Source organism: Mus musculus, chromosome 2, assembly GCF_000001635.26.
Source record: "Mus musculus strain C57BL/6J chromosome 2, GRCm38.p6 C57BL/6J".
Taxonomy (NCBI): domain Eukaryota; kingdom Metazoa; phylum Chordata; class Mammalia; order Rodentia; family Muridae; genus Mus; species Mus musculus.
In genome coordinates this window covers 176,104,032-176,129,659 of record NC_000068.7, presented here as the reverse complement: position 1 = coordinate 176,129,659, position 25,628 = coordinate 176,104,032, and the positions used below count along the sequence as shown (strand labels likewise).

The following is a 25,628-nucleotide window of genomic DNA, read 5'->3' as shown; positions in this document are numbered from 1 at the left end:
GAATATTAAAAGCAGTAAGGGAAAAGTGTCAAGTAACATAAAGACAGACCTATTAGAATTACACCAGAGTTCTCAGCAGAGACTATGAAAGCAACAAGATCCTGGACAGATGTTATACAGACCATAAGAGAAAACATGTACCAGCCCAGGCCACTATACCCAGCAAAACTCTCAAGTACCATAGATGGAGAAATCAAAGTATTCCATGACAAAACCAAATTCACACAATATCTCTCCACAAATTCAGCCCTTCAAAGGATAATAAAGAGAACACTCCAACACAAGGACAGAAACTACACCCTAGAAAAAGCAAGAAAGTAGTCCTTCAACAAACCTAAAAGAACATAGCCACAAGGACAGAATACCAATTCTAACAACAAAAATAACAGGAAAAAACAATTACTTTTCTTTAATATCTCTTAATACCTAACAGACAGGTTACATAAACAGGACCCAACGTATTGCTGCATACAGGAAACCCACCTCCAGGACAAAGACAGACACTACCTTAGAGTAAAAGGCTGCAAAAAAATTTTCCAAGCAAATGGTCCCAAGAAACAAGCTGGGACCATTTGAATAAAATTGACTTTTAACTTATAGTTCTCAAAAATGATAAGGAGGGACACTTCTAACTCATCAAAGGTAAAATTTACCAAGATGAACACTCAAGTATGAACATCTATGCTCCAAATGCAGGAACATCCACATTCATTAAAGGAACTTTGCTAAAACTCAAAGCACACATCACACCTCACACAATAATAGTGGGGGACTTTAATACCCGACTCTCATAAATGAACAGATCCTGGAAATGGAAACTAAACAGAGAAACAGTGAAACTATCAGAAGTTATGAACCAATTTTAACAATTGTCTGTAGAACATTTCATCCTAAAACAAAAGGATTTATCTTCTTCTCAGCACCTCATGGTACCTTCTCCAAAACTGTCCATAAACTGATCAAAACTGACTGGCCTGGTCACAAAACAGGCCTCAACAGAACAAAAATATTGAAATAATTCCATGCATCCTATCAGAACACCACAGATGAAGGCTGATCTTCAGTAACAACATAAATAATAGAAAGCCAACATTCATGTGGAACCTAAACAACACTCTACTCAATAACTTGGTCAAGGAAGAATTAAAGAAATTAAAGACGTTTTAGAGTTTAATGAAAATGAAGCCACAACATACCCAAACTTAGGAGGCACAATGAAAGCAGTCCTAAGAGGAAATCTCACAGCTCTGAGTGCCAACAAAAAGAAACTAGAGAGAGCACACCCTAGCAGCTTGACTGCACATCTAAAAGCTCTAGAACAAAATGAAACAAATTCACCAAAGAGGAGTAGATGGCAGGAAATAATCAAACTCAGGGCTGAAATCAACCAAGTGGAAATGAAGAGAACTATACAAAGAATCAACCAAACCAGGAGCTGGTTCTTTGAGGAAATCATCAATATAGATAAACCCTTAGCCAGAATCCAAGAACATCAACATGATCATCCCTCATGATCAAGTAGACTTCATACCAGAGATGCAGGGATGGTTTAATATATGGAAATTCATCAACAAAATACACTATATAAACAAACTCAAAGACAAAAACCACATGATCATCTCATTAGATGTTGAGAAAGCAATTGACAAAATCCAACATCCATTCATGATAAAAGTCTTGGAAAGATCAAGAATTCAAGGCCCATACCTAAAGATAATAAAAGCAATATACAGCAAACCAGTAGCCAACATCAAACTAAATGGAGAGAAACTTGAAGCAATCTCACTGAAATCAGGGACTAGACAATGCTGCCCACTCTCTCCCTATCTATTCAACATAGTACGTGAAATCCTAGCTAGAGCAATTAGGCAACAAAAGGAGATTAAGGGGATTCATACTGGAAAGGAGGAAGTCACTTGATCTTTGACAAAGGAGCAAAAACCATCCAGTGGAAAAAGGAAAGCATTTTCAACAAATGGTGCTACCTCAAGTGGTGGGTAGAATGTAGAAGAATGCAAACTTATCCATTCTCATCTCCTTGTACAAAACTCAGGTGTAAGTGGATCAAGGAACTCCACATAACACCAGAGACACTGACACTTATAGAAAGGAACATGTGCAAGAGCCTCAAAGATATGGGCATAGGGGAAAAATTCCTGAACAGATCAGCAATGGCTTGTGCTGTGAGATCGCAAATCAACAAATGGGACCTCATAAAATTGCAAAGCTTCTGTAAGGCAAAGGACATTGTCAATGAGACAGAAAGGCTAACAACAGATTGAGAAAAGATATTTACCAATATTAAATCAGATAGGGGACTAATATCCAGTATATGTAAAGAACTCATGAAGGTGGACTCCAGAAAACTAAATAACCCTATTAAAAAATGGGGTACAAAGCTAAACAAAGAATTCTCAACTGAGGAATACAGAATATCTGATAAGCACCTGAAAAAGTGTTCAACGTCCTTAATCATCAGGGAAATGCAAATCAAAACAACCCTGAGATTCCACCTCACACCGGTCAGAATGGCTAAGATCAAAAATTCAGGAGATAGCATATGCTTTTGAGGGTGTTGAGAAAGAGGAACACTCCTCCATTGCTGGTGGGCTATCAAGCATTTACAACCACTCTGGAAATCAGTTTGGTGGTTCCCCATAAAAGTGGACATAGTACTACCAGAAGATCCAATAATACTACTCCTGGGCATATACCCAGAAGATGTTCCAATTTGTAATAAGGACACAAACTCCACTATGTTCATAGCAGTCTTATTTATAGTAACCAGAGCTGGAAAGAACCTAGATGTTCCTCAACAGTGAAATGGATACAGAAAATGTGGTGCATTTACACAACTGAGTACTACTCAGCTATTTAAAACAGTGACTTTATGAAATTCTTAGGCAAATGGATGGATCTGGAGGATATCATCCTGAGTGAGGTAACCCAATCACAAAAGAACACACAGGATATGCACTCAATGATAAGTGGATATTAGCCCAGAATCTCAGAGTACCTAAGATACTATTTGCAAAACACTTAAAACTCAAGAAGAAGGAAGACCAAAGTGTGGATACTTCAATTGTTCTTAGAAGGGAGAACAAAATAACCGTGGAAGGATTTACAGACAAAGTTTGGAGCAGAGACTGAAGGATCCTGTCAGCAAACTCTTGTTGGCATCTACAGCAGTGTCTGATTTTGGTGGTTGTTTATGGGATGGATCCCTAGATTGGGCAGTCTTGGATGCTCATCCTTTCAGCCTCTGCTCCAAACTTTGTCTCTGTAAATACTTCCGTTCAGGAGAACACAAGATGTCTTAGTCAGGGTTTTAATGCTATGAACAGACAACATGACCAAGGAAGTCTTATAAAAAAAAAAACAAACAAACAAACAAGCAAAAAAAAAAAAAAACCAACATTTAATTGGGGCTAGCTTATGGGTTAAGAGATTCAGTCCATTATCATCAAGGTGGGAGCATGGTGGCATCCAGGCAGTCATGGTGCAGGCAGAGCTGAGAGTTCTATGTCTTCATCCAACAGCTGCTAGTGGAAGACTGCCTTCCAGGCACATAGCTTGAGAGTATTAAGCCCACACCCAACGTGACACACATACTCCAAACAGGTCATACCTATTTTAACAAGGCCACACCTCCAAATGGTGCCACTCTGTGGTCCAAGAATATACAGACCATTACAATATTGCTTTAAAGAATGTCTTCCCTGTTAATATTAATGATTCCATTATGGCTACAAGACCAGGAGGCAAAGGGGTGGCTAATGTCTCAGTAAAATGGTAAATGCTGCAAACTTCAGGACAGCCCTTAGGGCTGTGGAAAAGACCTTTAAAGTCTTAGGTTCCAAATATGTAATTCCTCAAAAAACAATGATGCAAATTGAATTATGAGGGGCTTCACAAATCTAAAGGAAAGAAAGTAGGTGTGCTGTGAGCCAACTTATCAGACAGATACTAAGGAAGGATATAGAAGATAATGAGACTTAGAGAGTGGTGATCACAAGAGATTTAACCAAGATAAGTTTTTGTTGTTATAGCTGTTTTTTATATTTACAAAGCCAAACAGATTCCTGAGTTCAATATCAGCCTGGAACAGATCAAGGTTAAGTCCAGGTGTTTTGGAAATGGAATTTCAGGACTGGGTTGCACTCAACTAGTTTAGTATCTGTGCTTAACAGAGAGGCATGAAGACCTCTAAATTCTTCTGCAATATTAAAAGAAAATGTGTACTTGCTTTCTGCTAAGAATCAGGTGTGTGCTCAGGGATGCACATTCTTAAGATAATCAAACGGAAACTTGGAGTAAATGACTGGATTGGTATGTAAAATAAAAGACTGGACTCTGATCTCCAAGAGATGACCTACTAAGAGAATTTTTTTAGAATAGCAAAAGAGAATTTCTTGTAGAAGATTCTCATGGAGAGCTGCTTGAAGATCTCCAGAGAGGCAGATCAGACAAAATGAGCACAGAACAGAATGAACGCAGGGTAGAAGACTGTTTCCAGCAGAGCATAGGTTGTTACCCTGTAGTGATGATTCAACTGCCTTCCCTTTATTTTTGATGCTCCCAGATACCCCTTCTCTCAGAACACTCCTTTTAGCCCAGGATTGGAACTTGGCAACAGAGGAATATTTTTATGCCACTAAGTTTTTAATCTATATCAGGACTTATAGGAAAGGTCTCATTTATGTTAACATAAATGTTCCTTAGTATCTGTCTGATAAGTTGGCTCACAGCACACCTACTTTCTTTCCTTTAGATTTGTGAAGCCCCTCATAGTTCAATTTGCATCATTGTTTTTTGAGGAATTACATATTTGGAACCTAAGATTTTAAAGGTCTTTTCCAATGCCAATAGTAGCTTATACCCAACTATTTTGATTTATGGTTCTTTTGGAAGTGTAATTAAAGACCATGTTGATCAGATGTGTGAGACCTAGGAAAAGTAATGGGTTTGAACAGTGCTCTTAACCACTGAATGATCCCTGCGTGCCAAGTAACCCACTTTCAATAAAATAAAATAAAATAAAATAAAATAAAATAAAATACTGAACACGAGATATTAGATCTTCAAGGACCAGCTTTGAGGAAAGCTACAAATGGTTAATGGAGCTTGCTGAAAAGAAGCTATGTTTGCTGCAAGTGACAGAGCTGGAGAAGTGGGAGTACCTAAAACCTTGTGGTTAAGGCAATTTCACCATAATCCCAAGATGCTGAACTGGAAGTTATAAGTTTTGTTGTTTTCACTGTTAAATTTTGGTCTCATTTGGTCAGTTCATTTTTTCCTATGTTCTGATTATTTCTGCTAAGGATTGTTTCTTTTGTGACATTGGATTTATGAAAGATAACAATCTCTCTTAAGCATATGGTACAGTGAGGACAGAAAAAAGTAGTTTTGGCTTTTGAAAAAACATGTGACAGTTAAATGAGAATGGCTCCCATAGACTTATATGTTTCAATACTTATTTTTTAGTTGGTGGGACTGTTTTCAAAGAAGCATAGGTGTGGCCTTTTGGAAAGATGTGTCATATGGGTGCATATTCAGGTTTTAATATCTTCTGACCATGCTCACTTTGCTAGCTACCTCTTGTCTCAGGTTCAAAATATGAGCTCTCAGCTCTACTGGATGTCATGTGTTTATGCTGCCACTAGTGACTCTAATGCTTTGGAACTCTAAGCCCAAAATGATGCCTTCAATTATAAATTCTTTTTTCTGTGGTGTGTTTTATGATATCAATAGAAATAAATATACAAAAGAGTACATGGAAAATCAGAACACAGAAAACAATCACTTCTAACTTCAGAAAACAGGGAGGAACACTATTCCAACTATCTCTAGGGCACTATGATCTGTTCCATGCCGTTGAAATTATCAGTGATTCCAAGATTGGCAATTATATATTTCTCTTAAAAAGCAACCATTTTAAGGACATTCTCCTTTACTTATAACCCAACCAATACCAAATAAAGTCTCAACTCCATCTTGTGTTGAAGATTCATGTAAAGAATTGAGGTCCAAAAGCATAGGATTACATACATACTACTCCTTCTTTTTCTGACAGTTTCTTATTTTTTATTGAATATTTTCTTTATTTACATTTCAAATGTTATCCCCTCTCTCAGTTCTCTCCTCCCAATTCACTATTCCCTACCTCTACCCCTGCTTCTTTGAGGGTGTTCCGCCAACCACTCACTCCTGCCTCCCTGCCCTGGCACTCACTTACACTGGGGCATTATACTAATCTTTATTACACATACAATAAATGTTGTAAATTATGGTATATTTAGTGAATCAAGTTGGGATGACATTCTAAATAAGGCACTCTCTCAAGAACAACAACAACGATAAACATCACAATTATATTTTTAAGGGCCTGTAAAGAACTATTTTTTATTTTCTGTTCCAAATTAATCCTAAAGATAAAGTTTGATTAATTCTATATTGTTAATAATGGTGTTTTCTCTAATCATGTCCCAAGTTAAAGGCCAACTTGTCATTTTGACTTGTTTTTCCTCTATAATCTTGAGATTTACACAGTATAAATTGCTTCGACTGTTCATGATATGTTTTTAAAACTGCAGATTTTAATTGTATTACTAACTGCAAAGCAATTCCAGTTTGTGATAATTAGTATGCATCTTACCCTTGAATTTGACTACAAAAAGTTTCTCTGTTTGTACTCTAGGCTGAACATCTCTCCTAATTCAGAGGAGAATGCAAGATTGACCTGGAAATAAAATACATTTTTACTTCACATCATTTTGGTCATTTCTTCCTGGTTCTTGACAGTGTAAACATATCTACCCTTTTAAAAACTAGACCTTTTTGAAATGGGTTATATTATGGAAGTGACTATGGAGACCAGTGTGGCTGGAAATTCAGGAATATGAATTTGCCTCCAAACTTCTGGGATTGATAGCACATACTACCATGCTTGGCAATATTCATTTTGAACATGATTGTAAGGTACTGATTCTAAACACCTGAAATGATTGTAAGAATTATTGTATTGTCCCAATTCTTCAGTGCTTTCATTATCTAATTATTCATTTTGTTTTTCTTTTCCTCTCTATCTTGCCTCTTACCTCTACTCTCTTTATTCTCCTTCTTCCTTTCCTCCCCCCCTCTTCCTCCCTCCCTCTCCCTCCCTCCCGCTCTCTCTCTCTCTCTCTCTCTCTCTCTCTCTCTCTCTCTCTCCCTCTCTCTCTCTCTCTCAAAGAATTTTATTTGTATGGTTATTCTGCCTCTGTATTTTGGTTCTCGATCCATGCCTTATACACACGAAGACAAGGAAAGCGAGCAAAGCCACCGTGTCTGTTATGTGCTTCCTGCTCTGATCTGAAGCTTGCTCATAACCTTCACGTGGAACATACATGCAGTGGACCTGAACCCAGTCGGAAGCCACAGAACAAAATCTTGTTTCCTAAAATCGCTCTTTAATTTCTTTAATTGCTAATATCCTGGCCAACTGTCCACTTGTGGGACAAATTGTTAACTCCAATGTAAGCTGACTGATGGGCTATGCAAGCTATTCAGCTTGATTCTAGGAGGAAGAAGTGCCTCCTGAGTGCAGTGCTTTGACATCAGGCAAGTTCTAAATTTGCACAGCAGTGAACAAAGGGGCACTGCCCACAAAGGGAAGAAGCAGGCAGGTAAACAGCATTGATCTGGAATCTTAGCTCCTCCCAAGGAATTGGCGGGAGGAAAGACAGGTCGGCTATTGGAGGAGACACACTAGCTACTGTAGAACAAAGCTGCAGATCTACAAAAGGATTGGACCAGGCTGGAACCACTAAGCTGTGTACCTTCAATACACTCTAACCCTAAGGGTGGTGCTCATGTCATTCAAGACTCAGTAGCCAATCAGAAACTCCACACGGAGCTGCCAGTCAGAAGAGGAGGTGGCTCTTCCGGGTACTAAGCCCTTGAGTTCCTCTCTTTAACTCAGGTGACCTGAGTGTTTCTATGTGTTGCTTTCTTAGGTGTCTTCAGTGAGTGCTGGGAGGGTAAATCAGGCAAGATCAGAACTTCAGACATGGTAAGTACGAAGTCATCTCCCATAAAGCCTGGGGAGCAAGCTTCTTACCAAAGAATGACTGTGTGGTAGGTCTTTCCAGCGCATGGATGGTAAGCGTCAGCCAGGCATAGGGGGCCATCTGTGTGCTGCTTTGTGGACCTAGTCTCTCCTTGGACCCGGCTGTAGCCTATGAATAAATTTATTAACTGGCAGCATCTGGACAAAACCTTTGTGGCAGGGGTTTGTGTGTGGAAATATACTTGGCAGGATGAGAACCAGAGGAACAGCTTACTGTATACTGTCAGGTAAAACAGTGCAGACAAGAGCTAGGTCACAGACCAAAGGAAAAGGGAGTGTGCTGCAGGGGTCACTGTTATGGAGATGGACCTGATTCAGGCAGTGAGAATGATTTTGTAATTTCATAGACTGTATCCATTTATGGATATAATTTAGTAAACCTAGATTGAAGAGTGTTTTATTTGGGCAGGTTAGCTTGAGCCAGTGGGTAATGAATTCCCATTTTAGGATCTGTATTATGTAGATTTGTGCAATCCTTGTTGACATATTTAATTGAGCTCCCAAATGTAAAACACATGCCATTAGCTGTCTCTGTGTGTGTCAGATTAGAGATCTCAGTAGTTAACAAAGCACTTAGGGGCAAGGTCAAGCACTATCTCATTAATGCCATTCTTTCTACCAGGAAGGGCCTGATTGTTTTCAAATAATCAGTAATATATTTTTTCAATTATATTTATCTTATTAAAAAGTTAATTTTTGGTAATCCTTTATAAATTTCATTTTTCTTATGCATATTGATCTCTTACTTGTTTCTGTTACCCAATATTTCCCCAAATTTAAGAATTTCATTCCTAATTTTTTTTTTTTTTTTTTTGAGACAGGGTTTCTCTGTGTAGCCCTGGCTGTCCTGGAATTCACTCTGTATACAGGCAGGCCTCGAACTCAGAAATCCACCTACCTCTGCCTCCCTAGTGCTGGGATTAAAGGTGTGTACCACCACTGCCCGGCTCATTCTTATTTTTAAAGAGATTTTATATATGTCTGTTTAGAGAAACATCTCCTGTAGCTCTTACTTTCTTTGTGCCATGTAATCAGACTTGCTTTGAACTCCTAATCCTCCCTCTGCTGCCCAGGGCTTGGAAAACAGTCCTACAACTGCTTTCAGGCTGGGTTCTGACTGATTAGTGAGACAAAAGACACCAGGGAATGAGTGTTGTCTAACCTCCCTGGGTTACAGGGTTACAAATTAGGGGATTACAAATAAAGAGGGACAGGTATAAGGTTGAGTTCACTGACCAACTTTGAAGCTGGTCTACTTGCAGCACAGAAAAGGAGGAGGAATAAGGTAGGTGAGGCCTTTCTGCTTTGGCAGTAGTTGACATTCACCATGAGGAGTCAAGTAATCAATTTTACACAATCAGTAAAATTCCATACTGGACATTTTGTGGCATTTCCCAGATTAGGGCAATGACAAATGAGATCATGGTCCCTCTCTGTTACAGCATATTGCTGGCATACCTCACCATCAACCCCAGGAGTAGGGCTGCCAATCTCCCAGCTGCCATTCCTTATGGAATCCAACCATTTGGGAACTGGCCTTTTTATCTATCATTAATCATCCTGATCTCCTGGTCTAACTCTTGCTTCTCCCCTCCTTCCTCTCTCCACAAAGTTCAAGGTTATGTCTACTCTATACCATCCCAAATATAACTAGGTCTGGCTATGTTCTCACTTTTGTGTATAATATACTTTCTCCTCCACCATACCTAGGAGCAATGCTATCCTTTACTTTTAATTTCATCTTTGTCTTCCCTTTTCTCTCCCATTAACTGCTTCTAGCTTTAAAATTCATAGCCACTTTTACTTTTAAATTATTGTTAATGTATGAATTTTATTTCAGTTCAGCTGCAAGACTTTCATATTAAGAAATAGAGATGGCTGCACAGGACATTGCATGCATAATTGAATATACAAAGAAAGGACCATGGGCCTTTTAAATATAAAATACTTGGTCTGCAGGACTAGAACATTCTTTTAAATGTACATTTTTGAGATTAGGGCTATGTCTGCATGTAGGATGGAACATCAGAGCTTGGAAGGTTTCAGCTGTTTGAGTCATTTGCTCTGTGATCCAACCGTGAAGGAGCTGCTGTTGCCCTGAGGCCCAGCTGGGTTTTCCAAGCTAATGAGGGACTATGGGCAGGCCTAACAATCAGGAACACTAGGGGAAGATAGCTTGCAAGTTCTTTACAGGATTTTCCTCAGATGCATGTGTTACAAACTGCCTGGAAGACCACAAGCCATTCCCTGGTTATTATAGTAATCTCCTTTGAAAGTACAGGAGGAGCAAGTCTGCAGAGCTATTTGAGTCTGATCTGCTGCTCCTAAATGGACTGTGGGTCAGAGTGTGGTTCTGTTGGTCCATGTGGTGATCATAGCAGAGGCTCTTGTCCTTTGACCCTTCTTGCGTGTGGATTTACAGGGGTCCAGAAGGCTCGGTAGCCCTGGGAGTGGGAAGGTATGGAACTTAAATGTCTCTATGCAGTGTGAATATACAGGCATTGCCTTTGTTGTGCAGTAGGGCAGCATTAGAAACACAATGGTTTGATTTCTAGAATTTGTGACTGTTCTGTATTCAGTTTTGTGTGATTAATTTTATGAATAGTTTAGAAGTTAGTAGTAAAGAGCTGATCACGATCATCCTTCAGAAATATTTGATTAGATTCCTTTTACCTTTCTGTTACCTATTGTCAAAATGGCATGATTCACAGAAATTCAATTCTTGGTTACAAAAGGAGCTTCTGACATGCAGAAGTTTCTCAGGTGTTGATGGTGCTGGGTGGGTGGATAGGACAGATTGGAACATAATGCATATGGAAGGAAGCATTGTTTTGTATATGGGCTGGAGTGGGGCTGGTTTTGCCTGAAATTACTAGGTCATGATCACCTATAGAGCCATAGCCCAACTTTCTGACCATCTACAATTACAGAGAGAACTCTGGAGTATGGGGCCTCTCTGTTTGGAAGACAGATCAGTAGTATCTGTAGGGTCAGAATTATAAAAGTTTAGGAGTCACTTTGAGTTATTTTTATTAGAGTCATGAAATATGATTTTATTTTATTTCTATACACACACTAGCACAGGTAACATTGGTCAAGATCACATTGTTCCTGATGTATTTGCTTTAGTTATTTAAGAAAAGTTGAAAATTGGTCACATGGAAATGGACAGAGGAAGCTTTCCCTGATATTGTTTTGCTGCTCTGTGGGCTACTATGAGCAATGTGTCTAGGGTAAGAGATAGTGGGCTTGGTTTTAAGACAGACTGCTTAAGGAGGACTGACTATGGTTGAGGAGGGTGTGTCTGCCCTTATTTGAGGGCTAAGACACAGACATGTGGCTAGAAGGGAAGGGAAGATGAAAAGGGTCTTTTGTATCTGCAGGTAGCGTGGACAGATGAGAGGAAACTTCAGTCCTAAGGGCAGTCTTGTATATTGGGTCTCAGGGAGCAAAAATGAGAGAAGGTCTTGCAGCATTCTGCATGATTCCATGTATTAACATCTTAATACAATGGCATCAGGTTCCCAGGGATCATTTATTTACTTAAATTTTTGTTGTCCAACTGTGAAAGACTGGATAAAAATACTCTGTGGGTGGGCAGGGCAGTCAGCAAATATTCATTTAGAAGTACACATTTACATTCTTGTCTGTGTCATATTTTTTTATGTACACATGCATTGAATCTTTTAGAATTTAGTCACCTATGATGACGTGCATGTGAACTTCACTCAGGAAGAGGGGGCTTTGCTTGAGACTTCTCAGAAGAATCTCTACAAAGATGTGATGCTAGAGACCTATAGGAATCTCTCAGCTATAGGTAATATTATGATTTTTTTATTTGCTTTGTAAAATGTCTGTGTTATTGTTATTTGTTTTTGTAATTTCAATTGAGAATGAGGAAGAATATGATGAATAAATCACTCATGGTTCTAAAGTTCAAGGGAGTTAGTAACTTAAATATTGCCTAATTTCCAATAATGTAACATACTTTCTCTGGTGCTGTGTTTTAGGGTACATTTGGGAAGAACATACAATTGAAGACCATTTTCAAACTTCTAGAAGTCATGGAAGGTAATTTTCCTCTGCAAGCTGGTGAGAAAATGCCTATAAAGAAAGTTTAACGTGTGCTACAGGTTGTAAAGAAAATCATTAGGGTACAATAAGCACTCCTTTCACTTATGGATATTTACTGAATTTCATAAAATCATATATGTCTATAGCAGGTATGTAATTATACTTTGCCAGGCATTCCATTAGTTCAAAGACAGAGAAATAATGGCTTAACATATATATATATATATATATATATATATATATATATATATATATGTGTGTGTGTGTGTGTGTGTGTATCTATCTATCTATCTATATATATATATATATATATATATATATACATATATATATATGTATGTATGTATATTAGTGTTTAAATCAAGCCTAGTAGAGCCATGCTGTAAAAGTGTCTCTACAGTCTCATATCACTTAGCTATTGCAAAGGAACACAAAGTGATTAGGTGACACGTATATGTCTAAAATCTAGTAATAAGCAAATAATCCATACTATATCTGAGCTTAATGAAATACTTGTAATAACATTGCTAAATTTAGTGAGATGGACAGTTTATAAGATTCAAGAATGGTTTTGTGGTAAAGCCTTAGCTCTGTACCACATCTCTGTGGCGAAAAAAGTCCGCTGTGTGAATATAAAATGGAACTTATTCACTTGTTATTCTCTTTTGATATGGATGTCATAGGTTAGGATGGATACAAGCCTTGTGAGCATTGGGGCATTGAAAGAAGCCACACACCTTTCACTTTTCCAGAATGATTAGAGGATATGCAGTATACCACACTTTGAGTAGACATTCTAAATGTGCTATAAGTTTATAAATAATTAGTTTTCCAACATTATTGGGGACAAATACCAACTCAAACTGCTGAAAATCACAATAAGAATTAGGGTAGTAGAAATTTTCTTCTGTTTGCAGTTGTTCATGTTCCAAATGTAGTATTACTCTCATTATAAAAAAATTTGTGAATGCAGAGTTCTTCCTGTTTTTTTCAAATATGTGAATAACCTTTTAAAAGTATGCTATAAATGTGAGCCAGATAATCAGTACTGTTCCCATTTCATGTATCCTCAAAGATGTAAAACAATCCATAATGAAGGAGAACACCTTTGAATGTAAAAGTCATATTATGTTAACATTAGATAGCTCTTTTCAATGAAACCAAATTACAAAAGAATTCATACAGATAAAAAGACTCATCAGTACACTCAATGTGAGAAAGATTTCACGTGTGCTAATTGTATTTGCAGGCATGAAAGAAGTTGTATTGCAGTGCAACCCTCTGAATTTATTCAATGTGGTAAAGCCTTTGCATATCATAGTCTATAGACAAAGGCATGAAAGAACACATAATGGGGAGAAAGACTATTACTGTAACCAATGTGGTAAAGCCTTTGTAATAAGCAGTCATCTCCGAATACATAAACGAAGAAATACAGGAGAGAAACCCTATGAATGTAACCAAAGTCTACATTCTTGAGTTCTTTATATATATTGGATATTAGTCCCCTATCTGATTTAGGATTGGTAAAGATTCTTTTCCAATCTGTTGTTGGTCTTTTTGTCTTATTGACAGTGTCTTTTGCCTTACAGAAGTTTTGCAATTTTATGAGGTCCCATTTGCCAATTCTCAACCTTACAGCACAAGCCATGGCTGTTCTATTCAGGAACTTTTCTCCATATCTTCAAGGCTTTTCCCCACTTTCTCCTAGATAAGTTTCAGTGTCTCTCGTTTTATGTGGAGTTCCTTGGTCCACTTAGGTTTGACCTTAGAACAAGGAGATGAGAATGAATCAATTCGCGCTCTTCTACATGATAACTGCCAATTGTGCCAACACCATTTGATGAAAATGCTGTCTCTTTTCCACTGAATGGTTTTAGCTCCCTTGTCAAAGATCAAGTTACTATAGGTGTGTGGGTTCATTTCTGAATCTTCAATTCTATTCCATTGGTCTACTTGACTGTCGCTATTCCAGTACCATGCAGTTTTCATCACAATTGCTCTGTAGTACAGCTTTAGGTCAGGCATGGTGATTCCACCAGAGATTCTTTTATCATTGAGAAGAATTTTTCCTATCCTAGGTCTTTTGTTAATACAGATGAATTTGCAAATTGCCCTTTCTAATTCGATGAAGAATTGAGTTGGAATTTTGATGGGGATTGCATTGGATCTGTAGATTGCTTTTGGCAAGATAGCTAATTTCACTATATTGATCCTGCCAACCCATGTGCATCAGAGATCGTTCCATCTTCGGAAATTTTCTTTGATTTCTTTCTTTAGAGACTTGAGGTTCTTATCATACAGATCTTTCACTTCCTTAGTGTCACACCAAGGTATTTTATATTTTTTGTGACTATTGTGAAGGGTACTGTTTCCCTAATTTCTTTCTCAGCCTGTTTATCCTTTGTGTAGAGAAAGGCCAATGATTTGTTTGAGTTAATTTTATATGCAGCTAGTTCACTGAAGCTGTTTATCAGGTTTAGGAGTTCTCTGGTGGAATTTTTAGGATCACTTATATATACTATCATATCATCTGCAAATAGTGATATTTTGACTTCTTCCTTTCCAATTTGTATCCCATTGACCTCCTTTTGTTGTCTAATTGTTCTGGCTAGGACTTTGAGTACTATATTGAATAGAAAGGGAGAAAGTGGGCAGCCTTGTGTAGTCCCTGATTTTAGTGGGATTGCTTCCAGCTTCTCTCCATTTACTTGGTTGTTGGCTACTGGTTTGATGTAGATTGATTTTATTATGTTTAGATATGGGCCTTGAATTCCTGCTCTTTCCAAGACTTTTATCATGAATGAGTGTTAGATTTTGTCAACTGCTTTCTGAGCATCTAACAAGATGATCATGTGAGTTTTGTCTTTGAGTTTGTTTATATAGTGGATTATGTTGATGGATTTCCGTATATTAAACCATCCCTGCTTCCCTGGGATGAAGCCCTCTTGGTCATGATGGATGATCCTTTTGATGTGTTCTTGGATCCGGTTACCAAGAATTTTATTGAGTATTTTTGCATTGATATTCATGAGGTAAATTGGTTTGAAGTTCTCTATTTTTTTCCCTTTTTTTTTATTACGTATTTTCTTCAATTACATTTCCAATGCTATCCCAAAAGTGCCCCCCCCCACTCCCCTACCCACCCATTCCCATTTTTTGGCCCTGGCATTCCCCTGTACTGGGGCATATAATGTTTGCCTGACCAATGGGCCTCTCTTTCCAGTGATGGCCGACTAGGTCATCTTTTGATACATATGCAGCTAGATTCAAGAGCTCTGGGGTACTGGTTAGTTCATAATGTTGTTCCTCCGATAGGGTTGCAGATCTCTTTAGCTCCTTGGATACTTTCTCTAGCTCCTCCATTGGGGACCCTGTGATCCATCCAATAGTTGACTGTGAGCATCCACTTCTGTGTTTGCTAGGCCCCGACCTAGTCTCACAAGGGACAGCTATATCACTGTCCTTGCAACAAAGGCTTGCTAGTGTATGCAATGGTGTCATCGCTTGGAGGCTAATTATGGGATGGATCCCTGGATATGGCAGTCTCTAGATGGACCATCCTTTTGTCTCAGCTCCAAACTTTGTATCTGTAACTCCTTCCATGGGTGATTATTTCCAATTCTAAGAATGAGCAAAGTGTCCACACTTTTGTCTTCGTTCTTCTTCAGTTTCATATGTTTTACATATTGTACCTTATATATCACTATACTAAGTTTCTGGGTTAATATCCACTTATCAGTGAGTACATTTCATTTGAGTTCTTTTGTGATTGGGTTGCCTCACTCAGGATGATGCCTTCCAGGTCCAACCATTTGCCTAGGAATTTCGTGAATTCATTCTTTTTAATAGCTGAGTAGTACTCCATTGTGTAAATGTACCCCATTTTTTATATCCATTCCTCTGTTGAGGGACATCTGGGTTCTTTCCAGCTTCTGGATATTATAAATAAGGCTGCTATGAACATAGTGGAGCATGTGTCCTTCTTACCGGTTGGGACATCTTCTGGATATATGCCCAGGAGAGGCATTGCGGGATCCTCCAGTAGTACTATGTCCAATTTTCGGAGGAACCGCCAGACTGATTTCCAGAGTGGTTGTACAAGTTTGCAATCCCACCAACAATGGAGGAGTGTTCCTCTTTCTCCACATCCTCGCCAGCATCTGCTGTCACCTGAATTTTTGATCTTAGCCATTCTGACTGGTGTGAGATGGAATCTCAGGGTTGCTTTGATTTGCATTCCTCTGATGATTAAGGATGTTGAACATTTTTTCAGGTGTTTCTCAGCCTTTCCGTATTCCTCGGGTGAGAATTCTTTGTTCAGCTCTGAGCCCCATCTTTTAAGGGGGCTATTTGATTTTATGGAGTCCACCCTCTTGAGTTCTTTATATATATTGGATATTAGTCCCCTATCTGATTTAAGATAGGTAAAGATCCTTTCCTAATCTGTTGGTGGTCTTTTTGTCTTATTGACGGTGTCTTTTGCCTTGCATAAGCTTTGCAGTTTCATGAGGTCCCATTAGTCAATCCTCGATCTTAAAGCACAAGCCATTGCTGTTCTATTCAGGAATTTTTTCCCTGTGCCCATATCTTTGAGACTTTTCCCCACTTTCTCCTCTATAAGTTTCAGTGTCTCTGGTTTTATGTGGAGTTCCTTGATCCACTTAGATTTGACCTTAGTACAAGGAGAGAGGAATGGGTCAATTCCCATTCTTCTACATGATAACAACCAGTTGTGCCAGCACCATTTGTTGAAAATGCTGTCTTTTTTCTACTGGATGGTTTTAGCTCCCTTGTCGAAGATCAAGTGACCATGGGTGTGTGGGTTCATTTCTGGGTCTTCAATTCTATTCCATTGGTCTACTTGTCTGTCACTATACCAGTACCATGCAGTTTTTATCACAATTGCTCTGTAGTAAAGCTTTAGGTCAGGCATGGTGATTCCACCAGAGGTACTTTTATACTTTAGAAGAGCTTTTGCTATCCTAGGTGTTTTGTTATTCCAGATGAATTTGCAGATTGCTCTTCCTAATTCGTTGAAGAATTGAGTTGGAATTTTGATGGGGATTGCATTGAATCTGTAGATTGCTTTTGGAAAGATAGCCATTTTTACAATGTTGATCCTGCCAATCCATGAGCATGGGAGATCTTTCCATCTTCTGAGATCTTCTTTAATTTCTTTCTTCAGGGACTTGAAGTTTTTATCATACAGATCTTTCACTTCCTTCGTTAGAGTCACGCCAAGATATTTTATATTATTTGTGACTATTGAGAAGGGTGTTGTTTCCCTAATTTCTTTCTCAGCCTGTTTATTCTTTGTGTAGAGAAAGGCCATTGACTTGTTTGAGTTAATTTTATATCCAGCTACTTCACCGAAGCTGTTTATCAGGTTTAGGAGTTCTCTGGTGGAATTTTTAGGGTCACTTATATATACTATCATATCATCTGCAAAAAGTGATATTTTGACTTCCTCTTTTCCAATTTGTATCCCCTTGATCTCCTTTTGTTGTCGAATTGCTCTGGCTAATACTTCAAGTACTATGTTGAAAAGGTATGGAGAAAGTGGGCAGCCTTGTCTAGTCCCTGATTTTAGTGGGATTGCTTCCAGCTTCTCTCCATTTACTTTGATGTTGGCTACTGGTTTGTTGTAGATTGCTTTTATCATGTTTAGGTATTGGCCTTGAATTCCTGATCTTTCCAGAACTTTTATCATGAATGGGTGTTGGATCTTGTCAAATGCTTTTTCTGCATCTAACGAGATGATCATGTGGTTTTTGTCTTTGAGTTTGTTTATATAATGGATTACATTGATGGATTTTCGTATATTAAACCATCGCTGCATCCCTGGAATAAAACCTACTTGGTTAGGATGGATGATTGCTTTAATGTGTTCTTGGATTCGGGTAGCAAGAATTTTATTGAGGATTTTTGCATCGATATTCATAAGGGAAATTGGTCTGAAGTTCTCTATCTTTGTTGGATTTTTCTGTGGTTTAGGTATCAGAGTAATTGTGGCTTCATAGAATGAGTTGGGTAGAGTTCCCTCTACTTCTATTTTGTGGAATAGTTTGTGCAGAACTGGGATTAGATCTTCTTTGAAGGTCTGGTAGAACTCTGCACTAAACCCATCTGGTTCTGGGCTTTTTTTGGTTGGGAGACTATTAATGACTGCTTCTATTTCCTTAGGGGATATGGGACTATTTAGATCCTTAACTTGATCCTGATTTAACTTTGGTACCTGGTATCTGTCAAGAAATTTGTCCATTTCATCCAGGTTTTCCAGTTTTGTTGAGTATAGCCTTTTGTAGAAGGATCTGATGGTGTTTTGGATTTCTCCAGGATCTGTTGTTATGTCTCCCTTTTCATTTCTGATTTTGTTAATTAGGATGTTGTCCCTGTGCCCTCTAGTGAGTCTAGCTAAGGGTTTATCTATCTTGTTGATTTTCTCAAAGAACCAACTCCTCGTTTGGTTAATTCTTCGAATAGTTCTTCTTGTTTCCACTTGGTTGATTTCACCCCTGAGTTTGATTATTTCCTGCCATCTACTCCTCTTGGGAGAATTTGCTTCCTTTTTTTCTAGAGCTTTTAGATGTGTTGTCAAGCTGCTAGTATGTGCTCTCTCCCGTTTCTTCTTGGAGGCACTCAGAGCTATGAGTTTCCCTCTTAGAAATGCTTTCATTGTGTCCCATAGGTTTGGGTATGTTGTGGCTTCATTTTCATTAAACTCTAAAAAGTCTTTAATTTCTTTCTTTATTCCTTCCTTGACCAAGGTATCATTGAGAAGAATGTTGTTCAGTTTCCACGTGAATGTTGGCTTTCCATTATTTATGTTGTTATTGAAGATCAGCCTTAGGCCATGGTGGTCTGATAGGATGCATGGGACAATTTCAATATTTTTGTATCTGTTGAGGCCTGTTTTGTGGCCAATTATATGGTCAGTTTTGGAGAAGGTCCCGTGAGGTGCTGAGAAGAAGGTATATCCTTTTGTTTTAGGATAAAATGTTCTGTAGATGTCTATCAGATCCATTTGTTTCATAACTTCTGTTAGTTTCACTGTGTCACTGTTTAGTTTCTGTTTCCACGATCTGTCCATTGATGAAAGTGGTGTGTTGAAGTCTCCCACTATTATTGTGTGAGGTGCAATGTGTGCTTTGAGCTTTACTAAAGTGTCTTTAATGAATGTGGCTGCCCTTGCATTTGGAGCGTATATATTCAGAATTGAGAGTTCCTCTTGGAGGATTTTACCTTTGATGAGTATGAAGTGTCCCTCCTTGTCTTTTTTGATAACTTTGGGTTGGAAGTCGATTTTATCCGATATTAGAATGGCTACTCCAGCTTGTTTCTTCAGACCATTCGCTTGGAAAATTGTTTTCCAGCCTTTCACTCTGAGGTAGTGTCTGTCTTTTTCCCTGATGAAGTTCTCTATCTTTGTTGGGTCTTTTTGTGGTTTAGGTATCAGAGTAATTGTGACTTCATAGAATGAATTGGATAAGGTACCTTCTGTTTCTATTTTGTGGAATAGTTTGAAAAGAACTGTAGTTAGGTCTTCTTTGAAGATCTGATAGAACTCTGCACTAAACCCATCTGGTACTGGTCTTTTCTTTTTTTTCTTTTTTTTCTTTTTTTGGTTGGGAGACTATTAATGACTGCTTCCTTTTCTTTAGGAGATATAGGACTGTTTAGGTTATTATTTTGATCCTGATTAAACTTTGGTACCTTGTATCTGTCTAGAATTTGTTCATTCCTTCCAGGTTTCCAGTTTTGTAGTACGATCTGATGGTGTTTTTTATTTCCTCAGGATTGTTGTTATGTCTCCCTTTTCATTTCTGATTTTGTTAATTAGGATACTGTCTTTGTTCCCTCTAGTGAGTTTGACTAAGGGTTCATCTATCTTGATGATTTCCTCAAAGAACCAGCTCTTTGATGGGTTGATTCTTTGTATAGTTCTCTTCATTTCCACTTGGTTGATTCCAGCAGTGAGTTTGATTATTTCCTGCCATCTACTCCTCATGGGTGATTTTACTTCCTTTTGTTCTGGAGGTTTTAGTTGTGCTTCAAGCTGCTAGTGTGTGCTCTCTCTGCTTTCTTTTTGGAGGCACTCAGAGCTTTGAGTTTTCCTCTTAGGACTGCTTTCATTGTGTCTCATAAGTTTGGGTATGTTGTGGTTTCATTTTCATTAAACTCTAAAAAGTCTTTAATTTCTTTCTTTATTTCTTCCTTGACCAAGGTATCATTGGGGAGAGCGTTGTTCAATTCCCAGGTGAATGTTGGCTTTCTATTATTTATGTTGTTATTGAAGATCAGCCTTATAGTCCATAGTGATCTGATAGGATGCATGGGACAATTTCAATATTTTTGTATCTGTTGAGGCCTGTTTTATGGCCAATTACATGGTCGATTTTGGAGAAGGTACCATGAGGTGCTGAGATGTATTATCCTTTTGTTTTAGGTTAAAATGTTCTGTAGATATCTGTTAAATCCATTTGTTTCATAACTTCTGTTAGTTTCACTGTGTCCCTGTTTAGTTTCTGTTTCCACGATCTGCTCATAGATGAAAGTGGGGTGTTGAAGTCTCCCACTATTATTGTGTGAGGTGCAATATGTGCTTTGAGCTTAACTAAAGTTTCTTTAATGAATGTGGCTTCCCTTGCATTTGGAGCATAGATATTCAAAATTGAGAGTTCTTCTTGAAAGATTTTACCTTTGATGACTATAAAGTACCCCTCGTCTTTTTTGATAACTTTGGGTTGGAAGTCGATTTTATTCGATATTCGAATGGCTAATCCAGCTTGTTTCTTCGGACAGTTTGCTTGGAAAATTGTTATCCTGCCTTTCACTCTGGGGTAGTATCTTTTTCCCTGAGGTGGGTTTCCTGTAAGCAGCAAAATATTGGGTCCTGTTTGTGTAGCCAGTCTGTTAGTCTATGTCTTTTTATTGGGGAATTGAGTCCATTGATATTAAGAGATATTAAGGAAAAGTAATTGTTGCTTCCTATTATTTTTGTTGTTAGAGTTGGCATTCTCTTCTTGTGGCTGTCTTCTTTTAGGTTTGTTGTAAGGTTACTTTCTTGCTTTTTCTAGGGCATAGATTCCGTCCTTGTATTGGTTTTCTTCTGTTATTATCCTTTGAAGTGCTGGATTAGTGCAAAATATTTTGTGAATCTGGTTTTGTTATGGAATACGTTGGTTTCTCCATCTATGGTAAGTGAGAGTTTGGCTGGTTATAGTAACCCGGGGTGGCAGTTGTCTTCTCTTAGTGTCTATATAACATATGTCCAGGATCTTCTAGCTTTCATAGTCTCTGGTGAAAAGTCTGCAGTAATTCTAATGGGCCTATCTTTATATGGTACTTGATCTTTTTCCATTGCTGCTTTTAATATTTTGTCTTTATTTAGTGCATTTGTTATTTTGATTATTATGTGTCAGGAGGAATTTCTTTTGTGGTCCAGTCTATTTGGAGTTCTGTAGGCTTCTTGTATGTTCATGGGCATCTCTTTTTTAGGTATGGAAAGTTTTCTTCTATAATTTTGTTGAAGATATTTGCTCGCCTTTAAGTTGAAAAATCTTCATTCTCATCTACTCCTATTATCCATAGGTTTGGTCTTCTCATTGTATCCTGGATATCCTAGATGTTTTGAGTTAGGATCTTTTTGCATTTTGCATTTCCTTTGTTGTTGTGACCATGTTCCCTAAGGAATCTTCTGCAACTGAGATTCTCTCTTCCATATCCTGTATTCTGTTGTTCTATGGTTCCTGCTTTCTTTCCTAGGGTTTCTATCTCCAGAGTTGTCTCCCTTTAGGTTTTCTTTTTGTTTCTATTACCTTTTTAGATCCTGGATGGTTTTGTTCAATTCCATCTCCTGTTTGGTATTATTTTCCTGTAACTCTCTAAGGCATTTTTGTGTTTCCTCCTTAAGGGTTTCTAGCTGTTTACCTGTGTTTTCCTGTATTTCCTAATTAAAGTCCTCCATCATCATCATAAGAAGTGACTTTAGATCCATGTCTTGCTTTTCTGGTGTGATGGTGTATCCAGGACTTGCTATGGTGGGAGAGTTTGGTTCCAATGATGCCAAGTAACCTTGGTTTCTGTTGCTTCTGTTCTTAAGCTTGCGTCCTGCCATCTGATCATCTCAAGTATTTGCTGCCCTCAATATATCTGATTGGAGCCTGTCGTTCCTGCAATCCCAGTTGATTCAGAACTTATAAGAGTCCAGCTTTCTCTGTGATCCTTTGCTTGTGGGCTCCTGTGAATCTGAGATTCTGGGTGTGTCAGACTTTTTGGCAGTCAAGCTTCCTCTGAGACCCTGAAATACTGGTGTGAACAAGCTCTTTTTATCCTAGGATCCTGTTGTCAAAGATCCTGGGCATGTTACAGTGCCTGGAGGTGGTGTTTTCTTTGAGGAGTGTGGAGCTGTCTGGTCAGTGGTCCTAAGTTAGTGTGGACAGTCCTCTAGGGACCATGGGTGTGTCCGCCAACTCTGCACACAAGGTGACCAGGTACTGGCGCCAACAGGAAGGGACTTGTAACTCTGGTCAGGCAGGTTTTCTGCGTCCCTAATGCTGTCTCAGGTTCCGTGTGCGAGAGGATTGGAACAGAAGTTGTGTTCCACTAACCAATGGTCCTAAGTACACGAGAAGAGTCCTCTAGGGACCTTAGTGATGTCCGCCGACTCTGAGCCCAAAGTGACCCTGTGCTGGCACCGACTGGAAGGGACCATCTGGTGTAATTCTAATAGCCCTGCCTCTATATGTTACTTGACCTTTGTCCCTTACTGCTTTCAATATTGTATCTTTATTTAGTTCATTTGTTGTTCTGATTATTATGTGTCAGGAGATACTTTTCTGGTCCTGTTTATTTGGAGTTCTATAGGTCCCTTGTATGTTCATGGGCATCTCTTTTTGGTTGGGGAAATTTACTTCTATAATTTTGTTGAAGATATTTACTGGTGCTTTGAATTGAAATTCTCCATTCTCATTTATACCTATTATCTGTAGGTTTGGTCTTCTCTTTGAGTCCCGGATTTCCTGCATGTTTTTGGTTAGGATCATTTTGCATTTTCTTTGATTGTTGTATCCATGTTCTCTATGGAATCTTCTGCACCTGGGTCTCTCCCGTCCATCTCTTGTATTGTTGCTGATGCTTGTATCTCTGGTTTATTATTTCTTTCCCAGTGTTTCTATCTACAGAGTTGTCTCCCTTTGGGGTTTCTTTACCATTTCTACTTCCATTTTAAGATCTTGGATGGATTTGTTCAATTCTGTCACCTCTTTGGTTGTATTTTCTTGTAATTCTTTATGGGATTTTTGTCTTTCCTCTTTAAGGTCTTCTACCTGTGTAGCAGTGATTTCCTATAATTCCTTGAGGGATTCTTTGTGCTTCCTATTTAAGTGCTTCTACCTTTTTAGCCGTGTTCTCCTGAATTTCTTTAAGTGAGTTATTAATGCACTTCTGAACATCCTATACCAACATCATGAGATAAGATTTTAGATTCGAATCTTGCTTTTCAGGTGTGTTGGTGTATTTGAGACTCGTTGTGGTGGGCGTACTGGGTTCTGATGATGCCCAGTGGTCTTGGTTTCTGTTAGGAAGATTCTTTCATTTGCCTTTCGCCATCTGGTAGTCTTTGGTGTTAGATGTTCTAGCTGTCTCTGGTTGAAGCTTGTTCCTCCTGTGTTCTTTAACCCCTGTCAGCACTCCTGGGAGACTAATTCTCTCCTGTGTCCCAGTGGTCAGAACACTCTCTGCAGGCAAGCTCTCCTCTTGCAGAGAAGGTGCACAGAAGTCTGGAGCTCAGATTCACCTCCTGATTTCTGAGGTCAGAGCCCTCCCCAGAGGCCAATTCTGCTCTGGCAGTAAAGGTGTCCAGGAGTCTGGGTTCCAGCTCTGTCTTCTGGCTGAGAATGTAGGCCTGTAGGGACCCTGTCCAAGAAGCTTGGTTGCTTCTGCTGCCCATGTACTCTTCTACATAAACTGGTTTCAGTGATCCCAAAATTCTGGGTGTGCTAGGGCCTGACTATGTCCTTTGACCCTGTTTTTGCTAGCACAAGACCCTCTGGATTTTTTGGAACTGATGTTGTGTTCCACTCACCAGTGATCTCAAGGAACTGGGTGTGCTAATGTGCCAGCCTTGTGGGGAGTCCTCTGGGGACCTTAGGGTCCTCCACAGAGACCGCCTCAAACACTCTTAAACAATTACTTCTGTCTCATTTATCCCTAAAAGCAATTAAACAAATCTCATAGATTTCTATTCTTTTTTCTGATTATAGCTCTGGGCAGCTTCTACTGTCGACCTCTGTCTCTTCTTTCTGAGCTACCTGTCTGTACTGCACCTCCAAGCTCAAACTATTTGAGACAGACAGAAATCTTTGAGAAGGGCCCATGGTAAATCCAGACCAACAAGGATGTCCGGATCAACATGGAGGATTTTGGTGATTCCCAGCACATTCCATGAACCCAAGAATTATGCAAACCAATTCAGCTCAACTTTTGTTTTAGTTGTGAACCTGCACAACTTGGTGAGGAACTAGATGGCTCAGCAAAACCAGCAACTCCACTAAGAATCCAATTTTCCCCATCCCTTAATTTCACATCTTAGCATTGGTTTTTCATTCGAGAATCTCCAGTAAGTTTTGAAAACTGTGTTTCAGCCTATAGGTGTGATGCCTTCTGTAGACTCAGTTGTTACTCTGCTCTACTATAGGATGCCACCTGTGTAAGTTCCTAGCTCAGCTTGCAAATGCTTTGGAGTCTGAAATGAAAGACAAACAGCTTTATTTAATATGCCAAATCAGCTCATTAGATGGGACACTCCCAATCATCCACATTGCTAATGGCTCCTCTATGGCACTCCTGAATTACTAAAATCTATAGCCCATCTCTGCTTCCCCAGAACCAATCAGAAGGGGGAACACTGGGACTACTCTTCCACAGCTCTTATGTGGCTGGTATTCTGTCTTTCCCATCTCTCAAGCCAGCATCCAATTCCTTTACTGGCATGGAGATCCTCTTTGTTCCCCTTGTCATGAATCCAAAAATCCTGCCTGTGTCTCCTCCCTAGCCATTGGCTGCTGGCACTTTACTTTCCCAGTTATAATCAGCTTGGGGCAGGGAATCTCAGTGTCTCAAATGCAAGATTATTATGAAATTTGGGAACAATTTAACATGAGTAGCATGAGAACCAATAAACAATTGGGAATAAACAGAAAAACACGGCAAATCCAAGCACCAGGCCCTAAGTATTGCCTTTTGGTTATTACCCTCCATTTACTCATATGGTGAAACTACGTTCAAGTTTCCAGGCATCAGGTATTGTGGAGGTCCAACCTAACTTTACTCATATTTTGTTCTTGAAAACATAATGACTGTCTCTAATAAAGCTTTCTGCTTTTCATAGTGTGCTTCTCAAAACATAACACCTGTTCTTTACCACCAAAGAACAAATCCAAAT

The 25,628-nt window shown here is 38.8% G+C and overlaps 1 long non-coding RNA gene across 3 annotated transcripts; it reads left to right on the top strand.

Moving 5' to 3' along the window:
• The first annotated feature begins 7,216 nt into the window (after positions 1-7,216).
• On the top strand, positions 7,217-24,633 carry Gm16357. Of its 3 annotated transcripts, none has more exons than XR_390300.4 (4): positions 7,217-8,050; positions 11,798-11,924; positions 12,118-12,178; positions 24,448-24,633. It is a non-coding gene; the product is annotated as a predicted gene 16357 (long non-coding RNA). The 3 variants fall into 3 exon arrangements; XR_881041.3 differs by lacking the exon at positions 24,448-24,633 and adding an exon at positions 22,287-22,326; XR_881040.3 differs by lacking the exon at positions 24,448-24,633 and having other exon boundaries at positions 12,118-12,392.
• Positions 24,634-25,628: the final 995 nt, after the last annotated feature.